General features: G+C 41.5%; 1 protein-coding gene across 1 annotated transcript in view; it reads left to right on the top strand.

Moving 5' to 3' along the window:
• Window positions 1–17,610, top strand: part of CLVS2 (clavesin 2) — a 55,973-nt gene that overhangs the window by 26,028 nt on the left and 12,335 nt on the right. The gene's annotated exons all lie outside the window — the stretch shown is intronic.

Here is a 17,610-nt window from a genome sequence, read left to right as displayed (position 1 = left end):
TATATAGAAAAAGCATTCAGTACATACTCAGTAGTGGAGGACTGTTTCCAGACGGGTAAATTGTTTCGGAAAAGGAGAATCTCACAGCCCAGATAAGTTATTCTTTAGGACTTATCACAAATAGCTGTTGGCGACAATATTTACAATGCTACATGGGGATTTATTAACTGTGTAATCAGACTGGACCTGATTCTCATCTGATGCAGAGTCCAGCTCCTCAGAAGCAGTTAGTTATTTTGCTGTGGCTGAGGTTTTCCAAAACCCCTGAATGGTCTCACCAGATCTGCTGGTCAGTAAGCAATAGTGTCCCTCACTTGCATCTGATGTTCAAAGCTGGGCTCTTTCTGCTCTCTCACTTTCCCCAAGTACCAGTTTTGTTATTGATCCTAGTCTTTTAAGGTTGAAATCCTGGAGTTACCTGCTGAGTTAATGGGAATAGAGACAGAACTGACTTACTTAACACTTATGTTAAATATAAATTGCTCAGTCCTGTAGGAAAGGAACTGGAATGCTGAATGGGTAAGAATGGAACTGGAATGTTGGATAAGAAAGTATTTTTCTTTTAGAGTTGTTTTTATCTTGCAGCCATTTCTAGTGTCCATTTCAGACTATACAAAATGTGAACAAGAAGTTTCAACAACAGACAATATGAACAGAAGCATTTGTGTGATACTAATTTCCATAAAAAAGTGCTGTTCAGTAGAGGTCACTAACAGTGGATGCAAACAGCTCCCAGGGCTCCTTAATATGTATTTGCACAATAGACCTCATAATGCTTGAGTAGCCAGTCTGTTTAATTAGTGGTATTTGAAAGGTTTAATCTGCGTAATCAATATAATTTAAAAGGTCTGTGGCTTATATTTTGAAAGTGAATATGTTTGCTTTGTATGAGGCATAGTAATTTAAAATTATTTTTTTTTTTTTTTTCTGTGGGTTTCTTGCTGTTTCATAATGGGCAGCTGCCAATGGAGAATGTCTCTAAGAGTGTGACTATGTCTGTACTTACAAACTGACCATGACCAGGGCTGATCCCTGCTGCTGGAGTGGCTATATCCTGGCTGTTAATGTTTTTGTTAACCTAAAAATATAGCTACATCCAAAGAGCTTTCTGGGAATGGTGCCTTTTTTTCTGCTTACTTTGCAAATTGGTTGGGACAGCACTAGGTGGCTCTGACTTTCTCTAACAGTTTCACAGTGCAGATAAATTAGGTTCTCCGCCATGAGTGCTTCTGCGTGCTATTAAATGCAGAGTATAGGTGCTGCTTGGGTTTTGTAAAATGTTGTTTTGTGTTTCTTGGTATTTCCTATGGTACATTTTAGTAGAACAAGGACTATCTCTGTTGTCTGAGATTGTGGAGTAAATCTGATGCAGTCAAACTAGTGCAAGTCCACAGTGAGTTCAGGTGAGTGAGCTGTATGTGAAAACATTGCTTTGGAGATCGTTGCACTCACCCTTGCAGGCTGGTGGTGCAGGACTGGAATGTCACAGAGTTGAGTTCAGCAGACCTACTCACTATTAACTTTTATGGATCTTCTCAGTGTTAAATGTTTGTAGTGATGGCATGATCACATCTCGCATTGAATAAATTGTCATGTCTGTTTTTTTCAGTGCTTGGTGGCACTTTGAGGCAGCTGAATGCTGCAGTAAAAATGCTGGAGTCAGCTGAAAGTATAGAGGGTTTAGATAGGCAAAATGAGATCACTCGAGTTGTTATTTGACCAAGATATTAGGGTTAATGATTCTACTTCTTCAGTGGCACCATGGGACTTTATACAACCCAAAGTGGTCGAGACCTCAGTTGTTTCTTTTTGTGCTGAAAGCTGGCAGCTACAGCAAGCACACCGGTCCTATTAGATTGTGCTGGAGCTTTGGGGCAGAGTGGAGTCCAAAGCAGAGGAACCACTTACTGAGATGTCAACAATGGTTGTGCAGCACTGTGGCTTCCACCTGGAGATTAACCTGCATGGCCTCACTTCACATCTGAGGTCTGTCGCAGTCACAGAACTGGGAAAAGTTTCCAGCAGTGTAACAGCTCAAAATAACAAAGCAATCTGTTTGAATACTGAGGGTGACTTGGGACACGCTGGTAGTGCTTGTCTGTGATTCATTTTATCACATAATTCTCCACATCAGATCTGCATGAAATTCAGTTTCTGATCCTGGCATAAACTTGCATTTTGTATGATCACAGCCAATAACTGTGGAATCTGTTAGTATAGCTCCAAGGTGCTGCATTCATATGCACAAAACCAAGGGCACTGTAGTTGTTTTAAAAACATAAGAAGAAAAATTATAACCTTTTACAGCATAGCCTGTCTAAGAAGAGTTGCAAATTTTCCATCAAAACTAAATGAAAATGTTTATGTAAAGTGTCTCCCTTCAAGAGGTTTTTTCTTTCTGTGTATAAGCATCAACTGGGTCAAAACTGAAATGTTTCAGTTTGGGAAAGCTGCCAGTATTGAGTGGAGCACTCAGACAGCTCACGTCCCCATTTACCTCTAGGCAGTATCTGTTCCTGTCTCCAGGAGAGACAGGAGAGACTACTGTGCACTGCAGGAAAAATATTTCGACCAAATAACGTTGTCTTTGTAAGGAAATGAAAGCTTAGAGCACTCAAACTGCAGCTCCCAGGGCAGTAGTAATAGCTAGCAAGCATTTTGAGATAACTTCCCCCCTTCTTTTATACATCTACCTTCTTCTCTTCCATCCTGTATTTCAGTGAACTCAAATTCTAAGGTTCCTTTGCCTTTTGTATACTAGCAGATGTAGCTGCCGCATTCTTATCACAAAACACTTAAATATTCATGCTGCTTTTAATTTTAGTGCTGAGAAGCTCTAGTGGATATAGCGATGCAGGAATTTGGGTTCATAAAATGGAAGACTTCCTAATGCTTCAGCTACGTGTGAAGATTTATCAGACAGGCTCCAAAAGAAGCAAAGCTGACTGGAGTACTACTTTAAATGATCTATTTCAGTAAATACGCAGTCAGGATCTTTAAAGGGCTAAGCATACATCTTATGTGTCTGATGTCTAGAATAGGGCTTGAAATACTGTTCATTGAGGATAAGAACAGGTATTAACAGACCTGTAGTACTACAGTGTACTCATATATACACATCGGCAGAGTTCTTTGCTTGAATTGCCAAAAAGGAGTATAACAATGCAACATATTAAAAATGGTCTTGAGGTTATTCCAAGTGGGATTTATTGCATTTAAAGGAATTTAAGTGAATTATCTGTGAATTTCTTATTTCCCTGTGTGCTGGCAGTAGGCAGCCTGTCTTTCCATTGCAAGCATTTGGTTGATTAATTGGCCCCTTGCTTGATCTTTTTTTTTTTTTTTCTGTATTGCTTATTCTAGTACTTTCCCTTTTTAATATTGTAACATCAAATTTGCTCAAGGTCTATGAACTAATGTGCATTAAAACTCAAGCAGCAGCAGCCCTTAATGCATAATTGATCTGCCAGTAGGACACAAAGAACTGATTCTGGTTCTTAGATAGGCAATGCCTTCATTTTTTTTGTTCTGCACTGGTAGTCTGAGCTCTTAAATCTATTTTAAATTAAAGTGAATAGGCTACTGGAAACTAACAAATTATCCATGGTAATAAATTATTTAAGAGATTAATTTGATGTCTGAGGCATAATGATTTTTATACACAAACACACACACTATTCGATGCATTATTTTTAGATTTTGATGCAGTTCCGTTCACTGGCATGTGAAAATACATTATATCGAGCAAATGTTGCACACTTCAGGTTTGCATTTGTCTCTAGCTGTGACCCCCACACCTGTTAGTACCAACGGAAGACTTTGCTTACTTAATCTATTTTTTGTAAAAGTGTGAGAGCTTTGTCACATGCTGCCCAGATACCCTGAACACCTGCATCCCTTTGCGAATGGACAGGTTGGGAAAGGCCATGTCTACTTACATTAACATTGTCACTGATTTTGTTTCAGTTTGTCAACATCACTTTTCTTGGTTGTTGAGGAATGACTCTTCACTGTTCAGTTAAGGAGGGGTAGAAGCTTGTTTAAGGTTTAATGTTTAATGAAATTCTTACTGAAGTGAGGAGTTCTGTATTTTCAGGCTCCTTTTGAGGTACACATGGCAGTCACAGCAGGGGCATTTGCAGCAGTAGCATGAATGATAAGTGGATGATGGTTGCAGGGTTGTGTGATTAATAGCATGTATGTGCCGAATGGCATGGCATGATGCAGCGAAGGCTGCTGATGAATGGGAAGCAAGTGGAAGCCAACAGGGTGTCTCTCCCTTCCATTAAGTCCACTCAGGCATACCATATGTTATCGTCCCTGTACTGTGGTTTTAATTCTCCTGTACTGTCACTCCAGTGGAGTGACAGTAATGTAACAAAGCAGAAAATTTAAGCCATGCTGTAGATGAGAGCTGCAGATCAGAAGGTGGCCAAATAAGAAAAGTAGTAAGGAAGAAAGAGGAAGTAGGATCTTTATGTTCCCCTTCTAAAACTGTCTGTGAAAATATGCTACACTCTTTTAGTATACTGTATTGGACTTAAAAAGCTACAATTTGAATAATGTTTTAACAGTAGAGCAATAACCATTTTACAAACTACAGTTATAAACATTTGAAGATGTTATATAAGCAACAGCAATATCTTTCGTTAAACAATGCTGTATTTGGAAAAAGATATACTTTAAGATGCAACTGCCTACTATTAGGTTGGTAGAGCTAAGAGAATAGCAGTAAATGGTCAGTCTTAAAATGAAAATTGAACTTCTATCCTAGAGGTTTTGCTAATAAATGGAGTTTATCTGAGTGTTGCAGGCCTGCACCAGTCTGTGAGCTGCCTGTGTTGCCCTCTGACATTTCTGAAAAGCTGGGCTTACAGGTGGGTGTTTGAGCCAGAACAGGGGAGTGGCTCATTCCCAGCTTTTGGAAACTGAGCCTGGTCACTGTTGTGCAGACAGCTTGGCAATTACTACATTTTGTAAATCCTGGTTCAGAGAGTACGGTGCATGAAGTTTCAGGGTTTTCAAGTAAAGTAAGTCTTTGTCTAGGTGGAGTAAGCCATGAACGTTTCCAGCAGTCACTTGTGTTGGGAAGATGAGTGATCTCAAACAAGCAAAGCACTTTGAGTATATTAGACAGGGTAAATATTAACATCTACCTGAAAATCAGGGTTTTTTTAATTTAGTTGGAGAAGTCTGTCATCACATTGGTTGCTTTGGCTGATGATGACCTTCAAAAATAGCACAGCTTTGGGAAGTGAAGTGTTTTTGGAAAGTACCAGCTAAAAAGATCATACGTAACCTCAGTGATTTTGTATCTTTCATCAGTGCCTGACTGATTTGGAACTGTGCATTCTTATGTGGTTTTCTTATATTCAGAAGGACCCTCCTGTGTTTTGGTTTGCCCCCTTGTCCCTGGTGTAGTCACTGGGCACCACCAAAAAGTGCCTGGCCCTGGCTTCTGTCCTCCCTTCAGGTATTTATATGTATATTGGTACGATCCCCCTGAGTTTTCTCTCCTCCATGCTGGACATTCCCAGTTCTCTCAGCCTCTGTTCATATGAAGGATGCTCCAATCCTTTCGTCATCTTCATGGCCCTTTGCTGGACTCGCTCCAGTATGTCCCTGCCTGGTTTGTACTGGGGAGCCCAGCACTGTACCCAGAGTTCTGGATGGTTTCAGAACTCAGTTCTTTTCTGTGTGGGCATCTATGCAACCTGGACTGAAGCTACTGTTATTTTCTTTTGCTAAGAAGGGATTTACATGGATTCCACTTTTATCTTAGCAAGAAGAGATTTGCATTTCTGTTTTTGATCTTCCAACTCCTTGGATATGATTTTTCAAGAGTTCCAGAAGTGTGATTTTAGGATAGACTATAGCATCACACTTCTTCATTACTGACATATCCTGTTAGCACAATAAACAAATTAGCTTTGTCCTAGGTATGTATGATAAAGCATATAATTATTTATTTGCCCAGTCACTGTGAATCTTTGTTTTTTATTGGCAGGGTTTCCTCAGTAGCAGCTAACACAGAGACAGCCATGCTTATACGGCTTTAAAAAGACAGGGGATTGATATCTGAAGTTAGAGTTCAACAACAGTGATTGATGATCCTCTAGAGTAATAATCAGAATGACAATTCTTCCTTAAACAATATTGAAATTCCCTGGGCTCCCAGGACCATTTTATGTGTGTGTACCACCAGCAGGCATTCAGGAGTGCAGAAGAAGGGGTAAGCTGAACTTCAGTTACCTCATAAGAAACCGTATCTTTTCAAGACACCAAGGGCTGTTTCAGATAAAGCGTAGCTGAGCAGTTCAGACTGAGACTTTCTTGAAGCTGAAAGGCTGAAATAAATCTCCATTCTGTACTATGACAAAGACATTTGAACACTTTTTGGAACTGGAAATAGTTCTGTACTTTTGGGAACTGACCTCTTGAAAATTTGTATGCTGCATAGTTCATGATACCTCTACTTTTAATAAAACATAATACTTATTACTGGATCTCAGGGCAGTTATTCAATTTCCCCAGTAATTTAAAGATTAATTATTCTACACTCTAGATCTCAGTGGCTGTCCTCAGCTGATTTTTCTTAAATCAGTATCCCTCCAATTTTACAGTTCAGTTAAATTCTCAGGACTCTCATTTGCATGGAGTGACAGATTAAAATTGGATGGCTAAAATGATTACTGGTCTTAGTGTCTACTGTAGCGATGAAGATTGATTCTTCATACTATAAGGAAACATATGGCTCGTGAAATAACTCTTGAATCACTACAGTTTTCAGTCTATTGTATTATTGTAAATTGAAACTGATAAAGTGGTAATCCAATTTTAAGGCATTCTGTCTGAAACGGAGAGCTGTATTTTTGGAGGAGCTTTGGATAATAAATTGTAGGAAATGGCTTACAAGTTCTCAATATACAGGAAAAAAAAAGTGACTGTTCTGGCTGGAGAATTGGTATCTTTTAACTCATTAATCTGTGGGCATTGCAAAACTGTGCAGCGTTGTTCGAAAGCTGCCACAACAAGGAAACTTGCATTTTTGCCTCTGTGCAGAATCTCTCTATCCAGACCTGCACCCCATTGCCAGGAGCGGTATACTGATATACCACTAAAGATAGTGATTTCAAATGTAGCTTCTTGCAAATTTTGCCTGAAGTCAACCCAGAACTAAAAATCTGTAGGCTGGCTCTGGTTCTTCAGGGAAATTGTTAGTTGCTGTGATAGGCAAAAATTATATGGAAGGCATAAAATACGGTATTCAGTTATCCTATTTGAGTTTAGGTCTGCAAAATCAGTCATGACATATGACTATAAAACATGGGTCCTCCATGTAGGAATATTTTACATTTCTCTTTCTCTGCCTTTCTGTGCAAGTTTTGAAGAGGAGAGAGAAAAGGAACATGATTAATATGTTTTTCTCTTGTGCACCATAGTAATATCTTGATATCCCTCACTGAATTACTTTCAATTTAATCTCTCCTCTTTTCTTCTGCTCGTCACTTTTGCCTTATTCTATGGTTTCTGCCTTGTCATTGTTTCTCTAAGTCATTGTCTTAACATTATCCCCAGGTTTCCATTCCTTCCTTCTGCTTGAAGGAAATGTGCGACAGCACAAGAAATCATATTTTGGTTGAATAAAATAGAACAAATAAGTGTATCTCACTTAAGGCAATTCTAGATATGGTGCTATATAGTCTCCTTACATCATGGCAGTAATCCTGTGGTCAGGGGTCTTGGCAGACACCAAGGACTGTTTGGGCATCAGAGTAGCCTCACTGACTTCAGGATGCGGGTGGTACAAGCTGAGATACTGGTGTGGCATTTCATCTCCTTCTATACAGTCCCTGTCCAAACACCTCTGCCTTTAGGAATTTGAATATGGAGGTTTTATGAACAGTGATTTTCTACATTATTTTTATTCCACCAGTATTGTGAAGGTATTGTTAATACACTTACGTACAGGAGTTTGCACTACAGTGTTATTTCCATTTGTCTATAATCTTAATCTAATAAGACATTCACAAGCTGTCTGGAAATGGATATTTTTTCCCCCAGTGAGAATTTCTGTAGAAGAAATTACCGTCTAATAATTGCATATTGCAAAGAATGATTTCATCAATGGAAAATAAAACAGGATAGAAGAACCTGCTTCTGCCATCTTTCTTACTGTTGTTCTGGGTTTGCTAATCTGGAAAATAGCATCACACTTTGAAAAAGTTTTGGTATTTTTCACCCTTTTTAATATCTCACATTCCAAATGAAATGTTACTTAGAATTAAAAAAGAGACAGTGTTGGTAATTGAAAAAAGAATTGTCCTTGGAAATCAGCATTTTTCATTTCCTTTTTAAAATTAAAGCCTTTATTTTTCCAGGTTGAAACTAAACAAGTGAGCCAAAGGAAAAAGAAAAAAAGTACCCAAAAGCCCAAGCCCCTGTCAAAACAAGCAAAAATTGCTAAATGAATTTCACACAATTTCTAATTAAAATACTAAAAAATATAAAGCCAAGACTTCTTGAGGTTAATTTGCAAAAATAAAGTAATTTCTAATGAAAATGAGAGGGTTTGTACAAAATATTTCCTTTATGAAGCCAATCTAATAAAAAAAAAAAAGAAAAACGAAAAAAGAGCATGATCTGAGCCTTTCATCCAAATAATGGAAGTACAAAATCTATGTAGATTTTTTATTATATTTATATATAAACATGCAGACATATGTGGTCAGACAGCTTTTATAGCCCTATCCACCTAATTAATTTAACCAATATATTTTTTTAAATGAGTATCATATTGAAATGAAAGATGGAAGATTATTTGAAATTAAAACAGATACTTCAATAAAAAGAGCAATACTCTCACTGGATGGATACCATCTCCTCATCTCATTCAATTTAGCATATTTCTGTATGAGTTGTGAGATAAAATGACTAATAGAAATGAAAAGGAAGATTGCCAAAAGTCAAATTGCTTCCCTGGAAGCTTCTTAGCAAAATGACAACTTCCAGTTCTAGATAATTAAATCTTATTTTGTAGGAATGTCATTGAATGATATTAATTTGCCTTTAGGTAGTGCTCTTTTGGTTGAACACAGTAACAGATTTATTTGGGCACACTTTGTCTTAGAAATGGTTCAACATTGTTTAATAAAAATGAAAAGCTCAAGCTAGGAGAGAACAACGTCATAGTCTTGCCAAGGAAAATCATTAACACAGCTATTCCAGGGATCACACAAAATTTCAGCAACATTGAAATCTGAAATTTTTCTTGGATGTGAACCTTAAAGAGCTTTGACACAGAGGGAGAAAGGTGAAGTCTCCTGTTGTTACAGACAATATGATGTTTAACTTCCTCATGATTTAGTAATCTTTGTCTCAAAATGAGTTTAGGTTGTTTATTCCCACCACTAGAATTACTGGATGTTTGATGATTCAAAGCTGTCTACCACTTTCCAGTCTAGCTGTGTTCATGGTGACCTTTTTCTCATTTGTTTAGATGTCAGTGTTTTTGTTTGTTTTGAAAGGGTCTTTCCTTACCTGTTGTTTATTCTCCATAGTGTGTTTGTAGGTAGCATCTGCCTTCCAGTATTTGTTTCCATAAATAAACCAATCCAAAGTTTTTAGACTCCACAGATTCACTTTCCAGTTTATCATCTTAACATACGACTGGATAGTATCTCAGTCTAAAGTCATGCCTTGAGCATAGGTGATCAGTCTTGCCATGCAAGTAAGTTGTTTTATTTTGAGACATTGCAATTAGCCTTGTCAAGGATGGATGCTTGCAGGAAGTCTGGTATTAGGAATGCCTTGTTATTTCATACCTGTAGTGAAAGTTATAGTTTGGGAGCAAGACTTGGGTTTCCTTTCCTGATGTGGATGGCAGTGGCTCTTGGTTCCTCTGGTAATTCAACTCCTGGAGTACTAAGGAAGTGGAATATTCCTTCTAATCAGAGCCTTTTCTTTCTGTGATTTTCCACAGTTTCCTGCTTAACATGCTAAAAATTAAGTTTAGTCATGCTGCATCTTGCATCAGATAGAATGTTTCAGTATCCTTCTAGTGGAACTTTCCATTATGAAGATACTATTTTGGTTCATCATAAATGATTTTTTTTCTTTCTTTTCTTCCTGAAGTACTTGACTTTTTGGAATAGCTGGAGGAGACCTGAATTTATTATCTTCAGGAATAACTCTTAAGTGACATTTAAGACATTAATAGTTTAGTACGCTATCTTTGAACTTGTAATTTTTGTTACAAAGATACAGTTTGCACAGTTTTGACTCTGTAGCCTCTTGCTGCCTGCAGATGCTATGGCCTGAATTCATCACAGCACTCAAACTCAAGCACAGTCTTAAGTAAAGCGTATGAGTGTGTCCATTTTATTTGCCTAGACACTTTTTTGAAGGATGCCTCTAGACTGTCTGCAAAACCAGTTAACTGCATAAGGACAGCAAACCCTCAAACATGACCCCAGAGCATATGTGCCCAAGCACTCTTGCATTGTTAGTATGCAGCAAGATGTTTATAGATGGGCTGTCTGCGAGTGATGCGCATGCTTGTGAGGACCTGATGTAGCTTAGGCTGCCAGTGCACTCTGGGCACACAGCCATCCCAGAAGCTTCTAGGACTTCACTTCTAAGAGCTGCGCAAACAAATTTGACTCTGCTGTTGACTTCAGCTGGCAGGGCTAATTCTTTAAAAACAAAATTCAGAGCTTAAAATATAGACATGATACCGAAGGATTGGAGAATGCTGTGGCCTTTAAGAAGTTATTTTTTTTACATTTGGTAATGATGAAAAAGGTGGATCATTTTTATTTTCTCTGTGGTAACAGTTCTGACACCACTAAGAAGACTCACACTGATTTAGTACGAATTTGACACTTTCCTCTCTTAGGTACTGTTGACAATGTCGTATACTGATTTTGCTGTCATTACATGTGCCGTAAGAGTTTCTGCTGGCCACAGCAGAGAGTGGGACTCTCTGTGAAACCCTGAGAACTGGGTCAAGTGACAGCTAAGCCCAGCACAAGGTGGTTCTGTGGTTCCCAGAAAGTGGAAACCTGGCTTCTTAGCAAGGGTGGTAGCAGACAACAGCAGCTGGGTCCTTGGAGAGGAATCTTGTAGAGACAGATTGTATAAAATATGTCATGCTGCACAAATTATGTCGTGTGGCAGGGACGTAAAACTGCTGTGCTGTGAGTGAGCAGAGCCATGTTATCAGAGATGGAAAGTTAGTGAGGCAGTTTGCTTGGGATCATTCTCCAACACTGGCTTATAGATGTTTGAGGAGAGGTCAGTTATTGCCGTGTACTGGTAGTCACCCAGTCCTGCAAACAGCAGTGTAGGGGTCTGCCTGTTCTTTGGTAGCCCACTATTAATTGTCACTTGTAAGCCTTGTATCACAAAGGCTGTGGTCCCTATAGTAACTACCTACTTCCGTGTCCATGCCATGGCAATGGCCTAAACTGTGTTCATCGAGTCAGGTTGTGCTCTGCTGCATAAACAGATTATTGCGAACACTAAAAAACTCCACACAGTGTATATATAATTTGTTCTTTATAGTGGTTTAGTAATACCCCATCAGATTTATTACTTTTCCAGTCAAGCGCATAGCTCACTTCATGGCTGATCTCCATTTCTTATTTTTTTTTGGCATGGGATTCCTTTTACTTAGAATACATGTGATTCATGGGTTACAGGCTTTTCTGTTGAAGTGCAATGTGTCTACAGTGGCAGTTGTGACTGCCACCACACTTGTGACTTAATCTACATAAAAAATTAACAAGGATCAGTGATATACAAGAAATTCCTACCTGCTGTTTGTGTAGGATGGCCATCTGTCTGGCAAGTCCCCATGTGGTAGTCAGATACGACTGAGAAGACCCAAGCAACCTTCTGACGCGTTTCCCCAGCCACTGTAGTTGCTTATTCTACTTTTTCATTTTCTCACCAGGTGCTGTTGAGATTGGGTTTAGGGATCTGCATTCGGCAGCTTTTGAGTTCTAGTCCCAACACTGTATTCAATGCAGAATCACGAAGTCACCCTTTTTCTTTCCAGGCCCAAATTTTGGGGGCTCCTAATTACACCTTAGGAAGTGATCCTGAATTTGGGCATGTCAGTTCAGTCACAGAAATTGATAAGTACCTGATTAGTCAGTTCTGGAAAATGCCTTTAGTATTGCTGAAAAACACTGAGACAAATTGGCTTTTAATGTCAAGCGGCATCTTCTATTTGAGGATCATTCTACATATGTTCATGATCCTCCACCTAAGCGATTTCCAAGATTCAGGAAAAGATCGTGAAAGTGTCGAAGTGGTGCTTTCTAAAGATACTCCCTATTATCTGCTAGAAGTTCAGTATCTTTTAAAGATACTGACGAGTCATCCATTCTGAGCCCATGGTAGAATACCAATACCTTTGGCTCTCTGCTCTGAGTCTGTGTGTGTGCATGGTTTTTGAGATCTTGCATTCACAGGTTGTCCTCAGTTTCTGTGTGAGACATTTTTGGAGCAATAAAGAACAAACATTTCATAACTTGGTATGTGTAACTTTTTGGGCACTTGTATTAATTTAAAAGGTTACAATATCATGCAAGAAGGCATGCAGCCAGGAATTGCTGGTTTGCTTTGCTGTCTTCCCTAATATCTACATTATAAAAGTGATCCCCATAAACCTTAACACAGTTACCATTCCAGAGTTAACTCCAAAAATACAGAATCATAGAATAGTTTGAGTTGGAAGGGGCTTTTAAATGTCACCTAGCCCAACCCCCCTGCAATGAGCAGGGACATCTCCCACTAGAAAAGGTTGCTCAGAGCTCTGTCCAACCTGACCTTGAAAATTATCTTTATAGACATCTAGATGAAGCTAGCACAAGATGTCTTCTGCAGCTCTAGTGTATGGTATGCATGCTTTCCTGCATGGTACACAACATGCTGCACCAGACTTCTTTTCTGGAGCAGGAGCCACAATAAACGAAATAAACGCAGCCTTCTGTAGATGAATGGTGTCTCCTGCAACTAAAGGTTAAGGTGTCAGCCAGTGATTTATCCTTCCTAATGGATTTGCTGGATTGCTGTGAGAGGGACATAAGTTACTACCTTTTGTACATTAGAAGTTGTGTTCTCAAAATGGTGTTTGGAGATTTCTGATATTGAACGAGGGTGAATTACATGTCAAATTATCAACCATCCTGCTTGACGTTTACTCAGCTCTGACAGGAATGTCGGTGAAGATGACATTTCAAAGCTCTTGTTAATAACCTGTTTCTGGAGAAAACCTGTAACATAGGCTGTTAATGGCATTGACTGTTGTGCTGTGGCCAGCCAGATGTTAGTGATGCGTGTTGTAGCTTTCAGCCTCCCTGTAGATTATTGTTAAGGTGCTGCCTCCTTGACTGCATCTGAGAATCCACCAAGTAGTTGCAATTTGGAGACAGGTGATGCCCTCCTGTAGAGACCTCTGGGTTAGGAATGCCTGCTGGCATTTGTGTGGTATTTTTGAGAGGAGAGAGTGATGTCTTCAGGCTTCATTATTCCCACAGGCTACGCATCCCCAGAATTAAGGAGCTTTCTTGGAACATGCACCTTTTCAAAGTATATTTCTATCTGGAAACATTTCATGAAAGATTTTCTTCCTACAGTTCTTGGTTTCCTTATCTGACAGTTCTTGATTGGTTGATACAGCTTATGCTTTTTTCTGGTCATTTTTTTGCTATGTGCTGTATGACCTTAAATCAGTATGCTTCGAATTACATAACCTGAAAACAAATGGGGACATGTGTCAATTTACAAGGCTGTTTACACCTCTTGCTTCCTTGTTCAGTGCTGTAACTCTAGGCAAGAAAGGAGGTGGCAGCAGCTTATTGCATTGTTTGTGCGTGTGATAAACGTCACAAAGACAAAATGAGGACATGCAATGAATTTGGCAGAAGTATCCAGGACAGAGTGGTTGCCTTCTTCATGCTACCAAACTCACAGTATCACAGTATCACAGTATGCTAGAGATTGGAAGGGACCTCGAAAGATCATCTAGTCCAATCCCCCTGCTGGAGCAGGAACACCTAGATAATGTTACACAGGAATGTGTCCAGGCGGGTTTTGAATGTCTCCAGGGAAGGAGACTCCACAACCTCCCTGGGCAGCCTGTTCCAGTGTTCCGTCACCCTCACTGAGAAGTTTCTTCTCAAGTTTAAGTGGAACCTCTTGTGTTCCAGTTTGTACCCATTACCCCTTGTCCTACCATTGTTTGCCACTGAGTAGAGCCTGGCTCCATCCTCGTGACACTCCCCCTTTATATATTTATAGACACTAATAAGGTCACCCCTCAGTCTCCTCCAAACTATAGAGACCCAGCTCCCTCAGTCTTTCCTCATAAGGGAGATGCTCCACTCCCTTAATCATCTTTGTTGCCCTGCGCTGGACTCTCTCCAGCAGCTCCCTGTCCTTCTTGAACTGAGGGGCCCAGAACTGGACACAATATTCCAGATGGGGTCTCACCAGGGCAGAGTAGAGGGGAAGGAGGACCTCTCTCGACCTACTAACCACCCGCCTTCTAATACACCCCAGGATGCCATTGGCCTTCTTAGCCACAAGGGCACAGTGTTGGCTCATGGTCATCCTGTCGTCCACTAGGACCCCCAGGTCCCTCTCCCCTACACTGCTCTCTAACAGGTCGTTCCCCAACCTATACTGGAACCTGGGGTTGTTCCTGCCCAGATGCAGGACTCTACACTTTCCCTTGTTATATTTCATCAAGTTATTCCCTGCCCAACTCTCCAGCCTGTCCAGGTCTCGCTGGATGGCAGCACGGCCTTCTGGCGTGTCAGCCACTCCTCCCAGCTTAGTGTCATCAGCAAACTTGCTGATAGTAAACTCAATTCCCTCATCTAAATCATTGATGAATATATTAAATAATACCGGTCCCAGTACTGACCCTTGAGGCACTCCACTAGTTACAGGCCTCCAACTAGACTCAGCCCCATAGACTACAACTCTCTGGCTTCTCTCCTTCAGCCAGTTCGCAGTCCACCTCACTACCTGATCATCCAGTCGACACTTCCTCAATTTAGCTGTGCGGATGCTGTGGGAGACTGTGTCAAATGCTTTGCTGAAGTCAAGGTAGACCACATCCACCGCTCTGCCATCATCCATCCACCGCGTTATTTCCTCATAAAAGGCTAAGAGATTGGTCAAACATGATTTCCCCCTGGTGAACCCATGTTGACTGCCCCTCATAACCCTCTTATCCTTGATATGCTTTAAGATGGCACCAAGGATAAGGTGTTCCATCACTTTCCCAGGGATGGAGGTGAGGCTGACTGGTCTATAGTTACCCGGGTCCTCTTTCTTGCCCTTTCTGAAGACTGGAGTGACATTTGCTTTCCTCCAGTCCTCAGGCACCTCTCCCGTTTCCCAAGACTTGGTAAAGATGATGGAGAGCGGTCTAGCAATGACTTCCGCCAGTTCCCTCAGCACCTGCGGGTGCATCCCATCTGGACCCATGGATTTATGGATGTCCAGATTGCTCAACTGATCTCTAACCCATTCCTCATCGACTAAGGCAAACCGCTCCGTCGACCTGACTTCATCTAAGGTCTCAGGGGTACAGGGCTCTTCAGGACTGCCTGCAGCAGAGTAGACAGAGACAAAGAAGGCATTCAGTAACTCTGCCATCTCTGTATCTTCTGTCACCAGGGCACCCATCCCGTTCATCAGTGGGCCTACATTGCCTCTGGTGTTAGTTTTGTCTGCCATGTATTTGAAAAAGCTCTTTTTGCTGTCCTTGACCCTTCTCGCCAGGTTTAATTCTAAGGAGGCCTTAGTCCTCCTAGCTGCCTTCCTACATCCTCTAGCAGCAGCCTTATATTCCTCCCAAGTGGCCAGCCCCTCCTTCCATGACCTGTAAACTCTCCTCTTCCACTTGAGCATGCCCAGCAATTCCCTATTTAGCCATGCAGGTCTCTTGGCCCTCTTCCTTGACTTCCTACGTGTCGGGATGCTCTGATCTTGAGCTTGGAAAAAGCAATCCTTGAATGCCAACCAACTATCTTGGGCCCCTTTACCTTCAAGCAGCCTTGCCCATGGGATTTCCCCTAGCAATTGCTTGAAAAGGCCAAAGTTTGCCCTGCTAAAGTCCAGGGTTGCAATTCTACTTGCTATTCTACTAGTCCTACCACACAAGATCCTGAACTCCACCATCTCGTGGTTGCTGCAACCAAGGCAGCCCTCAACCCTTACTGCTTCAACCAGATCCTCCTTGTTAGTGAGGATGAGATCCAGCAGCGCTCCTCTCCTGGTCGGCTCATCCACCATTTGCAGGAGGAAGTTATCATCCATACACTGGAGGAACCTCCTGGACTGTGGCTGGGTTGCTGAGTGGTCCTTCCAGCAAACATCAGGGAAGTTAAAATCCCCCACGACGACCACGGCCTGTGACTGTGAGGCCGCTCTCAGCTGCGTGTAGAAGGCCTCGTCAGCTTCCTCACCCTGATCTGGTGGTCTGTAACAGACACCCACAACAGTATCCCCCCTGCCAGCCTGCCCCTTAATTCTCACCCACAGACTCTCAACTCGCTCGTCACCTGTCCCTGGACAGAACTCGGTGCATTGTAGTTCCTCCCGCACATAAAGAGCAACCTCACCACCCCTCCTGGCTGGCCTGTCTTTCCTGAAACGGACATAGCCCTCCATGACTATATTCCAGTCATGTGAGCTGTCCCACCACGTCTCTGTAATTGCCACCAGATCATAGTCTCCTGACTTAACACAGGTTTCCAACTCCTCCTGCTTATTTCCCATGCTGCGCGCACTGGTGTACAGACATTTCAGGGAGCGAGCTGAGCACACCGATTTCACCCTAGGATTATAGGAGGCCTCCCAGTCTTCATTAATTCTGGAGTGCTGCCCCACTGGGGCAAGCCCAGCTACAACCCCATCCCCCTTCGAATCTAGTTTAAAGCTCTCCAAATGAGCCCTGCTAATTCGTGCCCCAGCATCCTTTTGCCTCTGTGAGACAAACCTTTCTCACTTGACATTGTCCAGACTGGTGCCCTATAAAACCAGCCGTTATCAAAGAATCCAAAGCCCTGCCTGTAGCACCAGTCTCAAAGCCAATTGTTTATGAACTGAATCTTCCCATTCCTTCCCACATCATCAGTGGAAGATGGAAGGAGGGAGGAGAAGATCACTTGAGCCCCAGACTCTTTCACCATCCGCCCCAAGGCCCTGTAGTCTTTCTTCATCCCCCTCAGACTGCGGGAAGCAGCTTCCCCCTCACCTGTCTGGAAGACCAGCAGCGGGTAGTAGTCTGTCAGGTGCACCAGGTTGGGGAGCGCCCTAGTGATATCCCTGATCCGGGCTCCAGGCAGACTACACACTTCCCTATGATGAGGGTCAACTCTGCATATCAGGCCCTCTGTTCCTCTCAGAAGGGAATCCCCTACTGCAATGACCCTTCTTTCTTTCTTATCAGAGGCAGTCTTAAGGTGCAAAGTCAACCCCCTTTTCCTATGTGGCCTTGTAGGCTGGCCTTGCCCCACATTCTCACCTACCTAACTCTCTGGTGTATTCTCTTGAGTTAGAAACTGAAAACGCAGATCATAATCT

The sequence above is a fragment of the Pezoporus occidentalis genome, unplaced genomic scaffold, assembly GCF_034315485.1.
Source record: "Pezoporus occidentalis ecotype Australia unplaced genomic scaffold, CSIRO_AGI_Poc_V1 ctg39, whole genome shotgun sequence".
NCBI classification, from domain to species: Eukaryota; Metazoa; Chordata; class Aves; order Psittaciformes; family Psittacidae; genus Pezoporus; species Pezoporus occidentalis.
Note: the sequence above shows the minus strand (reverse complement) of the source record. Positions and strands in the feature narration are given on the sequence as shown.